The 14401-nt window shown below is 49.5% G+C and overlaps 1 protein-coding gene across 17 annotated transcripts in view; it reads right to left on the bottom strand.

Annotated features, from left to right (window-relative positions):
• RNF144A (ring finger protein 144A) overlaps window positions 1-14401 on the bottom strand; it is a 132123-nt gene that overhangs the window by 58786 nt on the left and 58936 nt on the right. For 13 of the 17 annotated variants that reach the window (XM_069580146.1, XM_069580144.1, XM_069580154.1 and 10 more), the window contains one exon: window positions 8676-8787. The exons of the other annotated variants lie outside the window; for them this stretch is intronic. The gene's annotated coding sequence lies outside the window, so the exon portion shown is untranslated. The remainder of the gene's footprint in view (window positions 1-8675; window positions 8788-14401) is intronic. 17 annotated transcript variants of the gene reach the window in all.

Below are 14401 nucleotides of genomic sequence, written 5' to 3'. Positions count from 1 at the left end.
GAGTGAACTGCGCCAGGCCATCCCACAGAGTGTCAATGAGATGGAGCTGATAAATGAGCAGACTCCAGGCTGCCCTCAACACACAAGCACGACAGTGGCCTGGAAGCTGTGGGACCCAGGGTTCCCACACAGCTAAGTCCTGCCTCCTCCCTTCCACTAGCGAATGACATGCTACAAAAGCCCAGCAAAGACGTAGACCAGATGCCGGAAGATGCTCCCCACAGGGGATCAGACAGTTTCTGCTCTGAGTTTTGTTTCAAGGGTCTCCACAGCAAAGGCTAGACTCTACTGCCACATCCCCCAATCAGACAGAAGCAGCTCCTCACCCATGGGCAGGCCAGGCATCAGGGAGACCAAGGGCCACATCCTGGCCCTGGTGCAGGCACCTATGGGAGCATCCTGTCCCCACCTCCCCCGTTTCTGACCCCCGGCCTTCTCTAAACATGGTTGAAGATGGTAACAAAGCTGTCACTGTTTTACCTTGCTTTTTTCATTTTTACAATGTTGTGTTGGTCTCTGTCATACCACTCTAATCAGCCATAATTATGCCTATAACCCCTCCCTCTTTTATTAACATACCGTTTTTTATCATTTTATTTATTTACTTACTTTTGGCTGTGCTTGGTCCTGTACACCTGTGATGAGCTAAGGAAGTGCAGCCCGAAGTCTGTGGTTGAACAGCTGGCGGCACTTCTGAAAAAAGATCCCAAGTCTCTTTATCCAAGGGGCCCAAGGCACCATGGGGACCTTGTATGCCAGACAGCAGCCTTTCCTGGAAAGCAGACAGTGTCTAGGACCCGAGGCCATCAGGTTTGAATCCCAGTTCAGCCCCCCAACCACGGGATGGCGGCAAATCAGTGAAGCTGAACATCAGTTCACAGTTCCCAGGGCACGATCTTAAGCTACATAATATGCGTATTGCTTCACTCAGTACTTCCACCAACCGTGAAGTACATGCACTCTTTTCCCCATTTTACAGAAAAGGAAACTGAGGCACTGAAGCTCCACAACCGGTTCAGTCTTAAGTGTCAGAGCCTAGGTATCCTGGCTCCAGAATCCCACTCTTCCAACCTATAAACTCTAGGGTCCTATAAGCACTGCCAGCAATGGTGTCTGCGGCGACTGGCTATTCAGCATACGCTGCTTTGTGCTGATGCATGGCAGAAACCAACACAATATTGTAAAGCAGCTATCCTCCAATTAAAAATAAGTAGATTTAACAGTAAGTATAGCCGTCAACTCCAATACTTTGGCCACCTCATGTGAAGAGTTGACTCATTGGAAAAGACCCTGATGCTGGGAGGGATTGGGGGCAGGAGGAGAAGGGGACGACAGAGGATGAGATGGCTGGATGGCATCACCGACTTGATGGAAATGAGTCTGGGTAAACTCCGGGAGTCGGTGACGGACAGGGAGGCCTGGCGTGCTGCGATTCATGGAGTCACAAAGAGTCGGACACGACTGAGCGACTGAACTGAACTGAACTGATAGCCCTCAAAAAAAAAAAAAAGATGCTGTTATTATGATTGTTCTCTCCAGACTGGTTCAGGAGGCACATCACTCTAGCCAAGGGCGGTTGGAGAACCGACCCCACCGTCTCTTTTCTGCCCTATCATCTGCTCTGCCAGCCACAAGCATCTACGAGAGGTCTTCCTCTGGGAGTCTGGGCCTGGACACAGCCCAGGGATGAGTCCCCTTCAGCCCGGGGAGATGTGGACAGCACCCCCACAGAGGGTTGGACATGCCCAGAGACACAGCTGGCTGCCTTTTCAACCAAGGGCACAGCAACATAATAAGATGGTGTGTAAGCTAGAAAGGCCAGCAAGTGGCAGGAGGGAGCACAGAGCAGGAAAGGGTTGCCAAGGAGCCTGATCCCAGGTTCCCGTCCCAAAAAAAGAGCAATCAGCCCACAGAAGAAACCACCTGGGGCTGTGTCCGCTCAGCCCGACCCACTCGGAACTTGTCTAAAGGGAAAAATCAGCTACACACATCGGAGCCTGTCTAAAAGGGAAAAATCAGCTACACATATAGGAGCTTGTCTACAAAGGAAAAGTCAGTTACACACATAGGAGCTTGTCTAAAAGAGAAAAGTCAGTTACACATAGGGAGACGTGCAGCTGAAGGTGGTGAGGGGTGGGGTGAATGCCACAAGTTACGTAAACATCACTTCTGTAGGCTGGGGGAAAGCTGTCTCCCAGAGTTTGACAAGTGAACAAAGAGACATGGCAGCATTAAGGATTGCCACCCAGTCTCGCTGCGGAGCTGACGTGCCCACGAGCAAGCTCAGCCCAAACCCGGCCTTGGGATGAAGAGGAGGGGGAGGCGGGGTGGAGGAGGCAGACCAGTAACTTTAGCATCCTCTCAGCGATGTGCCATGCTGGGCCTTCCAGGAGAGTGGGTGGGTTCAGCGGCTCCAGCCTGATTTGCGGTTATTGCATAAGGCTGTGGGCTGGGGGTGGGAGCTATTCCTCCCCAGGGGGCCAGGACACAAAGAAATGAGACTCCTCCTCCAGGGCCCAGGGCTCATGAACCAGGCTGCAGTCTCTCTTGGGCACAAACAAGTAAGAACAGACCAGAAAGAAAACTGCATTAAGTTCAAAAGAAGCAAATGAGGAATCTAGAAACATACTTTCTGTACATTTTTTTTCATATATATATATATATTTTTTTTTTTTTTTAAATTAAAGTAGTGGGTAAAGAATCTGCCTGCAATGCAGGAGATGCAAGAGACACAGGTTCAATCCCTGGGTGGGGAAGATCCCCTGGAGGAGGAAATGACAACCCACTCCAATATTCTTGCGTGAAAAGTTCCATGGAAAGAGGAGCCTGGCAGGCTACAGTCCATGGGGTGACAAAGAGTCAGACACGGTTGAAGGGACTAAGCACACACATACGCATAGTTGATTTACAGTGTTGTGCCGATCTCTGCTGTATTCAGCAATGTGACTCAGTTATACATTTATCCACACACACTCACACATATATATATTCTTTGCTTAAATTCTTTTCTATCATGGTTTATCACAGGCTACTGTGTATAGTTCCCTGTGCTATACAGTAAGACCTCCTTGTTTATCCATTCTAAATGTCATAGCTTGCATCACTTACATGTGGAATCTAAAATATGACATAAACGAAGCTGTATACAAAATAGAAATACACTCACAGACATAGACAACAGACTTGTGGTTGCCAGAGGGGAGGGGAGAAGGAGAGGGACTGGGAGTTTGGGGTTGGGTGGATGCGAACCATTCTGAACTTTCTTAACCTACAGAGAACATGCTAGGCCTCATGCAAAAGCAAAGCTGCAGTTCAGTAGAGCAGAGTCCATACTGTAAACACAGTAAAAGAACAAGGAGAGCTTTGGGAATCCCAGTGTCCAAGCCCTTTTCAGGGACAAGTGACCTCCAAGGCCACAGAGTGGCAGAATCTAATCAGAAGACCAGCCTCACTCCTAATCCCCATGTCAGCGTAGGCGCCAGGACAGAGACTGGAGGGCTGTCGCTGCTTACAGTGAGCTCTCCGCACGGCTGCAGAGAGGAGCTGAAGGCTTGGGGTCTGCCAGAGAAGGGTCAGGGAAACACTCAGTAACCCTGACGCTGTACCTTGTCTTAGCCAGAGCCACCCAAGATCTCTGTGTTTCCCAGTCTTCAGCATCACATCTCAGAGGTGGTTTAATTTGCAACATTCACCATCTTCCTGGCATTTATATGGAACGAGATAAGAATTACCATGTGTACCGGATGCCAATCAGCGGGACCTGCTTTCCGGCCACCCCCACCACCCACCCGTCCCAGGCTCACAGAACCAAAGAAATGAGGCCAACTGGGAAAACCAGAAAACTGGAGGAATATTCAGACCAGTTTACAAACTGAAATCGGGGAGTTGAGAGAACACTGCACAGCCCTCCCAGGGGCTCCCAGATACTCCTGGGTCACCGTGAACCTCAAACCAGCTGCAGCTTCTGTGGCCAGGACGATGGACAAGGATGGTGGGAAATCCAGTGGCACCAGCAACAAAGTCGAATGAGGTGCGAATCAGCGATCCTTTGTCTAGACCTGCCAGATACTTCACAAAGTGTGTGCCACGTCATGTGGGAAGAAAGACAAGAAACGCGGCAAAGACAAAAATGTTCAGGGGTGCACACAGAATTCATGGCCTCAAGGCTTCTGCTTGTCATTCTGGTTTTTTGTTTGTTTTTCATAAATGTTGCTGTGCAATGGGTTTTTTGCAGGCCATGCTTTAGGGGCAATACATTTGGCTCAAAAATTCAAACAGGGACAAGATCTTGGGAGGAAGGCAGGGAGCACAGGGCCACTTGAGAAGTCACTGCAGCCTGACAAAACTCAGCCCCTGAGGTTACATGGAGAAGGTCACATCACCTGTCCCCGGAACCTGCAGGCTGAGAACATAGGCTGGGACCAGATGACCTTGGGTCACACCCACCTGCAGCCCCTGCTCTCCGGGGACCATGACCAAGCTACTCAATCCACCCAGCCTCAGTTTTCCCATCTTCAGAAGGAGGATAATGAGATTTGCATTAGTTAGCTAAGGCTGCCTTAACACAGCACCACAGACTGCAGCTTGAAAAGTGTTAGCGGCTCAGTCGTGTCTGACTCTGTGTGACCCCATGGACTGTAGCCCACAAGGCACCTCTGTCCATGGAATTTCCCAGGCAAGAATACTGGAGGAAGTTGCCATTCCCTTCTCCAGGGGACTTTCCCAACCCAGGGATCAAACCCGCATCTCCTGCCTTGCAGGCACGTTCTTTACCACTAAGCCACCTGGGAAGCCCCACAAAAGCAATTTTTTGTGTCATAGTCTGGGGGCTGGAAGTCAAGGATGAGGTGGTGCCAGGCTGGTTCCTCTGCAGCCTCCATCCTCAGCTTGTGATAGTTGCCTTCTCCCTGTGTCTCTTCCCTTTTGAGGTGTTTCTCTATCTCCATTTCCCCTTTGGAAGAGGAAATTCATGATACTAGGTTAAGGTCCACCATAAGGACCTCCTTTCAACCTAATTCCATCTGTAGAGACTCAAATCCAAACAGGTGCAATTCTGATGTCCTGGCTCTGGGGACACACTTTAGCCCCCACAATACTTATGTCAGAGCTTTGCTGTTGTTGTTAAAGGTCTGGCAACTCTTAAAGAATCCTCACATTTAGAAAACAAGAGCTTGTAACAAGCCTAAAGAATCACGTCGATTCATCAGTATGACGATCGCTGTTGTTGTTGTTCAGTTGCTAAGAGTTGTGTCCAACTCTTTGCAATCCCATGGACTGCGGCACGCTAAGCTCCCCTGTCTTTCACTATCTCCTGGAGCTTGCTCAAACTCATGTCCATCGAGTTGGTGATGCCATCCAACCATCTCATCTTCTGTCATCCCCTTCTCCTCCTGTCCTTAATCTTTGCCAGAATCAGCCAAAGCACTGGAGCTTCAGCTTCGGCATCCGTTCTTTCAGTGAATATTCAGGATTGGTTTCTCTTAAGATTGACTGGTTTGATCTCGTTGCAGTCCAAGGGACTCTCAAAAGAGCTTTCTCCAACACCACAGTTCAAAAGCATCAGTTCTTTGGGGCTCAGCTTTCTTTATAGTCAAGTCTCACATCTGTACTTGACTACTGGAAGAACCACAGCTTTGACTACACGGACCTTTGTCAGCAGAGTGATGTCTTTGCCTTTTCATACACTGTCAAGGTTTGTCACGGCTTGATTCTGCTGAGGGGCCTGAACTTAGCCAGGGTTCTACATAGAATGATTGTCATTGTCATCATCATGCCCAGAGCTCCATCCCTGGTGACAGGCTGTCACCACGGCCACGTCCACCCCCTGGACCAGAGGCAGGAGGCGGATGACCCCATCTGTCCGACAGGGTGAATCATGCTCTGCCAGCCTCACACTTTCTCTGCAGGGGACAGGCTGGCCTGGAAGGGCCAGGCTCAGAGACACAGCGTGGCCACCATCACCCCTTCTGATGCTGGAAGGAGGCAGACTTGTGGAGCCGTTGCCTACGGCCCCCCCAAGTTCAAAGTGCCTCCTTACCCTTAAAGAAGTGCGAATTAATTTTTCTAGACATTACAGCTCAGTTGACTTGTAATGAACAAACGTGCAAGGAATTCTAGATGTTATTTTGCATGGTGGGAGAGAATGACCTTTTTTGTCAAGTGTGTTTGTTTCTGGTGATGAGAGCAGGCTAAACTGGAGAACTTGAGACGGGTCTTCAAGGCCAGGAGGCCCCCGTTCCAGCCGCTGCCATAGGACACGTTTGAATTACTGGCTGGGCTGGTGTGTTCCCAGAATAAACCACTGTGTGCCCAAGCGAGAAGGGAATAGCAACTGGTGCAGCAGGTCCTGCCAGCCAGGAGCAAGTCTTAATTCCAACCTGGCTTCCTTCAGTGCCCCGAAAGTTCCCCCACACTCCTCCTTCAACCAAAATAAAATGAAAATGCACTCTGCCAACATATTTCAACTTGTGAATCATCCTGGAGGATTTTGTGATCCTGTATTTTCTCCTGCAAATAAGGAAAGCGGGAGGGCCCCAGAGTGTCTCTGTGCCAGCCTTCAGGACAGTGGCCCAGAGAGCGGAAGGGACCGCACAAAGCACACCCTGGGGGTTGGCAGGGCCATGCTGCCAGCCGACTGCAAGTCCAGCGCATCTGCCCCGCCTGCTGACTGTCTGTGCACCACCCCGTCCCAGGCTGTAACATCCTGTCTTCATACAGAAGTTCCCTTTGATCCCTGTCACAGCTGCAATACCCAGGGAACAGCAGGGTGGTGCGGGAGGGGTCACAATTTAACAGCAATTAGCAGGGGCTTGCCCTGGTGGCTGAGTGGTAAAGAAACCACCTGCCAATGCACGAGACACAGGTTCCATTGCTGGTCTGGGAAGATCCCACATGCCTCGGAGCAGCTAAGTCACAACTGCGGTGCTAAGAACCTGTGCTCTAGAGCCTGGGAGCCACAACTACTGAGCCCCCACATGCCTAGAGTCTGGGCTTTGCAGCAAGAGAAGTCACCGCAATGAGAAGCCCAGGTACCGCAACCAGAGTAGCCCACCCACCTCCTGCTCACCACAACTAGAAAAAGAGCCCACAGGCAGCAACAAAGTTCCAGCACAGCCAAAAATAAATAAACAAATTGGAAAAAAAAAAAGAAAAGCTAACAACAAATCCCACAGAACTCAGACTCTTTTCAAGAGGAATCGTTTCTCGGACCCCACATGACTGTCTGCAGACATGACCCGACTCTGCAAAGCATCAGGGTTCCCCTGAAATGCTCACAGGAGGTCCATCAACACACAGGCCAAAGTCAAATAGGTTAGAGCTTTGAGTTTAAAAGTACATCCCTGGCTTTTAATCCGTCTGATTCTCCCAGCTCACAGGGAAACCGCCTCTGGGAGCATTTTAGCTTGGCCTCCCTGAGAGGCAGTCTATTGGGGTAGTGATCCCGGGGACACAGTGGTAAAGGAGCAGAGGGAGGCGGGAAGTGAGGGATTAATCACCGAGCAGCTGCCACTGGGGTTCATGGGAGCCCTATCCCTCGGGGAAAGTGGGGGGGGCCGCTGTCACAGCCGCTCAGTGTCCCCCCACCCTGGAGGCAGGCGCTGGGACAGCTGCCCCCCTTAGGTCACTCGCTGGCCAGGGAGGCTCCCACCCAGAAGAAGAGAGGGCTCATCTCTACACCTGCAGGCTCCTCCGAGGAAGGTCTCAGGTGGGGAGAAGCAGGCACCCGTGGGTGGGCACTTCAGATGGGGGCAGGCACAGACCATAGGAGGCACCACTCCCTGGGGGTATCTGTCTCACCCCCTCGTTGTGACAGCCCGTCTCTGCACTTCAGGAAGATTTCCCGGGGCAGATGACAAATGGCTGTGTCTTCCTGGACATGAGGAATTCCATGTTTCATATAACATTTTCAAAGCTTGATTTGGGATGATCTGTCAGGTAAATGAAACTCTAAATGGAGGCGAAACAACCTAAATGCACAGAGATGGGCTGGAATTTATTAGACCATGTGTATGAGCTGATGAAAGCTGATGGCAAAATGAAGGAGCAGAGGGTGGACGGGACAGTCGCTGAGAGAAGATGCTATGGGAATGGTGCAAGGGTGGGGGGCAGGGGCGGAGGCAGACAGTGTCCTTCCACAGCCCCCTAGAAGGTCCTGAGGAAACTCATGACACAGTAACAGAAGTTAAGAAACCAGGGTTGATTTGAGAACACGAGTCTGTGCAGGGCAGAAGCATGGACATTTCAAGGACAGAAGAACTTCCAAGTGGACACAAACCCCGGGAGAGGCAACTGAGGTCTATCAATTGGGAACTGGGGAGCTCACATACACCTCTTGGCACCCACGGTCCAAGGACCCTCTGCCATGCTGCAAGCTGCTCAGCGGCCTCACCACTCACCTCCCAACTAGCCTGTTCACAGAACAAGCTACTCAGTTGTTATTCTACAAGACAACCTTGAGGTTCTTCAGACCACCCCAAAATAGCCTCCGATCACTCACCCTTTCAGACCAATATTGACTGTACCTCCCAAATGCAAGGGAAGAGGCCTGTTATGGGAAAGGAATTTAGCTACTATTAGCCTCTCTCTGAAAAAAATCTTTTCATAATAGACTGTTTGGGATATTTTGGGAATTGGGGATTTCTCCAGTGGCAATTTACCCTTCTCCCAAAACAAACCTCAAAGCACAGCCCTTCCAGGCTCTGGGAAGACAGGGCGGGGCGAGGAGGAGGGATGTTGACTGGAGACCTTGCAATCTGACCACTGTGCTTGCTGGCTGGATCCTGTACCCTGGGCAAGGAGAGAAAACACGCACTGTTGAGAAGATGCCCCTAAGATTAAAATATTCCAGAACGCTTCTGGCCAATTTGTCACCATGAGACTCACACCGTCAGTTATAATAAATCCCCTCTTTTCTTACTATACATGAAATAAAAACAAGGTAAACTCATGGCCACGTGAGACTAGGTACAGCAAGTGCTTGGTGACAGAGACTCTCCTAATTCTGATCTTGGAGTTTGGGTTTGAGGGAAATTTTCTATTTTCTTCCCTTTTCTTTTTTTTCCTTTTTAAAGTTAACATTAAAGTTTCAATTCTCTTAAACCTGAAATGCAAATCCTATTTAAAAACTGGAAATGTAATAAATGAAAACTCTAATAAACATATACCTGGTAGTTAAAAGATTCTCTTCTACAATTACAGAATTACTTGCACAAAAAGAAAAAGGCTAAAAAAAAAAAAAAAAGAAAAAGGCTGTGTCTATTTCACCGTTGATCTGGAAAGCACAAGGAAAAGGCTTCATACAGGAAACTCTAATGATAGAATTCTAACGTATTTTCCAAAAAGCAGGGCCACTGGCCTGTCAGACCCGCACATCCAAGGAAGTCAGGCATATGGATCAGCCACCTGTGCTTACATCTCACATCCTTGTCCGAGACTTTGGGAGAGTCTCTCTCTTACAAGACGCTGGACCTCAAAACTTTATCAAGGCCCTAAATATACAGAAAGTGAAAGTCGCTCAGTCATGTCTGACTCTTTGTGACCCCATGGACTGCAGCCCACCAGGCTCCATGTCCATGGGAATCTCCAGGCAAGAATACTGGAGTGGGTTGCCATTTGCTTCTCCAGGGGATCTTCCCGACCCAGGGATTGAACCCAGGTCTCCTGCATTGGAGGCAGATTCTTTACCTACTGAGCTGTGATGTACAGACCTTTCTATAATCTAGAGAAACCTAGCTTCCCCATGGAAGGGGGCCTGGTGCTGCCCACCCGTGGACCCCAGGGCTCCTGTCACCCTTGGCAGTCACGGTGCGGGGGGCGGGGGGCGGTGGGGAGGGCCAGCAGGGAACCTGCAGAACCCTCTGAGAGCCTCAGCCTCCCCGAGAGGGTCAGAAACCTGTCTCATGTCACTGCCTCAGACAACCGTCTCCAACAACCACGGACACATCCCGTTCCCCCAACGGCCCCATCACAACCCATCTGTCTGCGGAGTAGGTACGCTTCTTGTATTAATAACATCCTCACGGCAGCCTCATCAGCCAAGGTGAAGGAACCGTCCCCCACCTGAGCCCACGTGTCTACATGCAACTCTAAAGGAGTGCCTTGCAGAAACACGCATGCAGGACTCCTTCCTATGCAGAAATATAGCTTTTCTACCTAATCTCTCCTCGCTGCCTCCTTGATCTCAAACTGTGAGCCTGGCTCCAACGAAGGAGAATTCAGACCAGAACTAATATGTTCTTTGTCCCAGTTTTTGTTTGCGGTGGCGGTGTTCTTCCTCTCCACCTCCGCTCCTCTCTCAAAGGTTCTTCTTTAACATTATTCCTTTTTTTCTGGGCCACTTCACTGATTCTTCTACTGTACTACTTGAGCTGGTGGGCCAGTCGGTGAACAAGGACAGTTCTAGACTAGACCAACCACGTGTTAGCACAGCTACCCGAGAGATCCTGCTCCAGGGACAAGCACGCTCATTGGATGTGAACTGTGTACCCCACGCCCTCATCCAGGTGAGGACCAGGGCCTGGATAAAATGCATCCCAGTGACCCCACTTCTTCACTCAGGGACTAGAACTTATTGTGGTATGAGGGCATGAGCCAAAAACCCTGAGTCTCACCCTAGATGGGTCAAGAACCAGCTGGAAGACTTTTACCCATCAAAAGAAGGGAAGGCAGGAAGGGAGGGAGGGGAGGAGGGGGAAAAGAAGGGAAAATGGAAGAAAGAAGAGAAGGGGAGGAAGAAAAGGAAGGACGAGAGGGAGTTGTTGAAACCACATGGTTTATCTGGTCCTCTTCTAATGTTTGGAGAAGGCAATGGCAACCCACTCCAGTGTTCTTCCCTGGAGAATCCCAGGGACGGGGGAGCCTGGCGGGCTGCCGTCTATGGGGTCGCACAGAGCTGGACACGACTGAAGCGACTTAGCAGCAGCAGCAGCTTCTAATGTTCTTTCATTCTGTCATTTTCTCTTCGGACATGGGGTTCAGGCAGTTGACATCTAAGTTGACATCACATGCTTAACTCTACAGATTCTGAGAAGGAAAGGACGCAAAACAAAAGGCTTAACTTAGGAGAACAAGGCGCTGAGGAGCCGTGTAACATGGGAGGAGGAAGCTGGGGTGTGGAGGGTGCTGAGCTCAGTCAACGCCTCCGGGAACAGGACAAAACCAAAGGGGCGATGCATCTGATCAGAATGTGCTGCATGCTAACTCGGGAGAAATTCTTTCTTCTGTAAAATACATGGACATATTTCGACCCAAAGACCCCTTGCTTGGCCAGTGAAGGTGAAAAATACACTTATGCAATTAGTCAGGCTCGCCTTGTCAGATATTTAGAGTCTGTGTCATCGGAGAACCGTAGTGCCCTTTGACCCCGCTTCACCAAGCATCAGGGACGCTCTGTGGAAGGGACACCTCAGGAGAAACATCCTTGCAGACCTCAGACACAGAAAGCTTAGTTGCTGTTGTTCATTGCTGTTCAGTCACTCAGCCGACTCTTGGCGACCCCACGGACTGCAGCACACCAAGGCTCATATGTCCTTCACTATCTCCTGGAATTTGCTCAGACTCATATCCATCGAGTCAGTGATGCCATCCAACCATCTCATCCTCTGTTGTCCCCTTCTCCTCCTGCCTTCAATCTTTCCCAGCATCAGGGTCTTTTCCAGTGAGTCAGCTCTTTGCATCAGGTGGCCAAAGTATTGGAGCTTCAGCTTCAGCATCAGTCCTTCCAGTGAATATTCAGGACTGATTTCCTTTAGGATTGACTGATTTGATCACTTTGCACCACAACAAGAAAGCATCAATTCATCAGTTCAACCTTCTTTATGGTCATGGATCTCCCTAATCAACCTGCTGCTCTCAAACTTGCTGCCTGATTCCAGACCACATGTACCTGTTCCCCCATCCTCTGTGACTCTGTGTTGGAGACGGCCTCCTTATTCATCCATCTATCAAAATCACCATTATGATCAGGAGGTCTTCCAAGGCCAAGACCAACCAAAGACCCCCAAAGGTCCAGCATTGGCCTCATAATGGCACAGACCAAGATGAGCACAGAGGGCCAACCAGGCTGTGTGAGAGGGTCTGTGCCAGGCCCGGGGGGGTTCACCCTCTGAAGGTTTGCAATGCAGGTGATCAGTGCAGACATATGCACAAATAACTACACAGCAAAGAAAGGAAAAGACGTGAGGTTTTACAGGCTGCCCAGTAAGTGTTCAGAGTTTTATCTGTTTCCATGGATTTAGCCATGACTACAGTCCAATGGGATATTTTTATCCTAACATTACATATGAGGAAACCGATCGTTAGTGAGTTAAAGAGTTCTCACAAAATCTTATGCGTATTTGGTGACCGATGGGAGATTTCCAAATGCCAACCAGATGCCAGAGTTAATGCCGTCCACTACTCGCAGTTCCCAGAAGAAACCCAAATTTCCTGGTGAACTCATCAATCATACTTCACAACAGAGGAGCTGTTTGTGTGGCTCTGAGAGACTGGTGGGATGCTAGGCAGTGAGGTGAGGTGCTAGGCAGAGGGACCAGGGAGTGATGGGAGGTCAGAAACCAGGTGCTGGAAAGGAAAGCCCGACCTTACTAGGTTGTGAGAAGGAGCCACCTCACCTGGAAGACCACCCTAGTTGGAACTCCCATTTCTTAGTGACATGTGTCTTTTGAAACAAAGTATTAACCAGCTTCTTATCACGCACACCTCATCTCTCCAAATGTGCTGACGTCTCCGTGAAGGCTGGATCTCTGCCTAACATCTTCGGATCCCCAGAAGCTCTACTCACAGAGCCGCCAGTGTGGTCGACGCTTACCGCAGCGTGGTAAGTGCTCAGCAGCGTGTAACGTCGGCGCTTACATGAACAGATAGCATCCTGAGACCCACAGTGTACTTTTACAGGAATTCAACCACAAAAATAACATACCCCCACCCCTTAGAAATACTTCGTGTATTTTTCCTGGTCTGATCTGTGCTGCCCATTATCATTTGAACATCTGAGTACAATGACAGAAATAAAATGTAATCTAAATATATATCAAATACCTATGAAGCAACCAACCTCTCTATAACACAATAAGAGGCAGTAAGAAACCCACGGACTGTTTTAACATCAGACATAAAGAGAGAAATGCATTTATTACTTTTTTTTTTCCAATTACGAAAGAATAGCTGAACATTTTAAAGAGAAAAATACAAGAAAAGGCATAAAGAAGACAAGTGGTACATCTACAAACAAAGGAAAAAATGAAGGGGGATAAGTTTATTCCAAACATCTAGGCAGGCTCTTTTAAAGCTCTCTCCAAAAGCCCTCCTCCCCACCACACACATGCACACACACACCCCCAAAGTGGCATTATACTGACCAATGGCTTCACACAATCCCATTACTGCCAAGTTCAAAAGCAAAGGCAGACAGTACTTTCCTCTGTTTTTCCCTTCATGCTGAAGGAAGTAAACAAACCACTTGTGAGTGTGAACACAGCAGAGATCCCGACACCCTGCCTGCAGCTCCTCGTCCGTCCAGGCCAAGGACACAGACACACGGTGGGTGATCAGCAGGCATGACTGCCAACCTCTCTGCCTCTTACCGACGAGGAGGCGGAGGGCAGGGGAGATGAAAAACACCCAGCAGAGAGCACGCCTGTAGCGCCTCTGATTTCAGGAGTTTTCTCCCTGCACACGACAGGTCTGAGCTATGAACACTTTGTCTTCATATTCAAGACTGGGTTAAATGTCTGATTATGGTCTGGTCACCCCTCTCGGTCACGCGCGCCTGGCCACTCCCCTCGAGGAGTGGTCACCACAGAATGCAGGGATCCGGGTGGACTCGCCCCCACGTGACCCACTAACAACACAAAAGCAAAGGCTCCCTCTTCCCACTCTGTCTTCCGAGCACTGGAGCAGACTCTCGCTAGACTAAGCTTCAAAAAATAAGAACACAGGCCAGCGTTTATCTGGAAACCTCAGAGGCTTTGGCTCTGCTATAAAGACTCTATTCCAAAGACACAAACGTCACCATCTACGCTGAACATCTTCCCAAGCCCATCCCAGGGGAGAAACAGAAAAAAAAATTTTTTTTTTAATTAAATTAAAAGGTTTCAATGAGCAAGAAACCAAAACAACACACAGTTAACTTTTCCTCCTCCCTTGTTTCCACATAGTTTTCCAAAGGCCTTCACTGTCATAAAGCATCCTCTCAAGTAGGAGAGGCAGTCTGTATGTTTCCAAAGAAAAACTAATGATTAGAATCACTGAATGTGAGGGCCGGGGCCAGGGGTGCCGTGAGAAGCCAAGAAAGGAAGTGGCTGAGAACAGAAACCTGTGTCTCGGCACCTGCAGGAAGGTGAGATCAAAGTCCTATTTGGTGCCCCACAAGTCTCAGGGGACCCACGGGCTTGGGGCTTCA

Source organism: Ovis canadensis, chromosome 3 (genome assembly GCF_042477335.2).
Source record: "Ovis canadensis isolate MfBH-ARS-UI-01 breed Bighorn chromosome 3, ARS-UI_OviCan_v2, whole genome shotgun sequence".
In the NCBI taxonomy this organism is placed as follows: Eukaryota; Metazoa; Chordata; class Mammalia; order Artiodactyla; family Bovidae; genus Ovis; species Ovis canadensis.
This window is presented reverse-complemented; position numbering and strand designations above follow the sequence as displayed.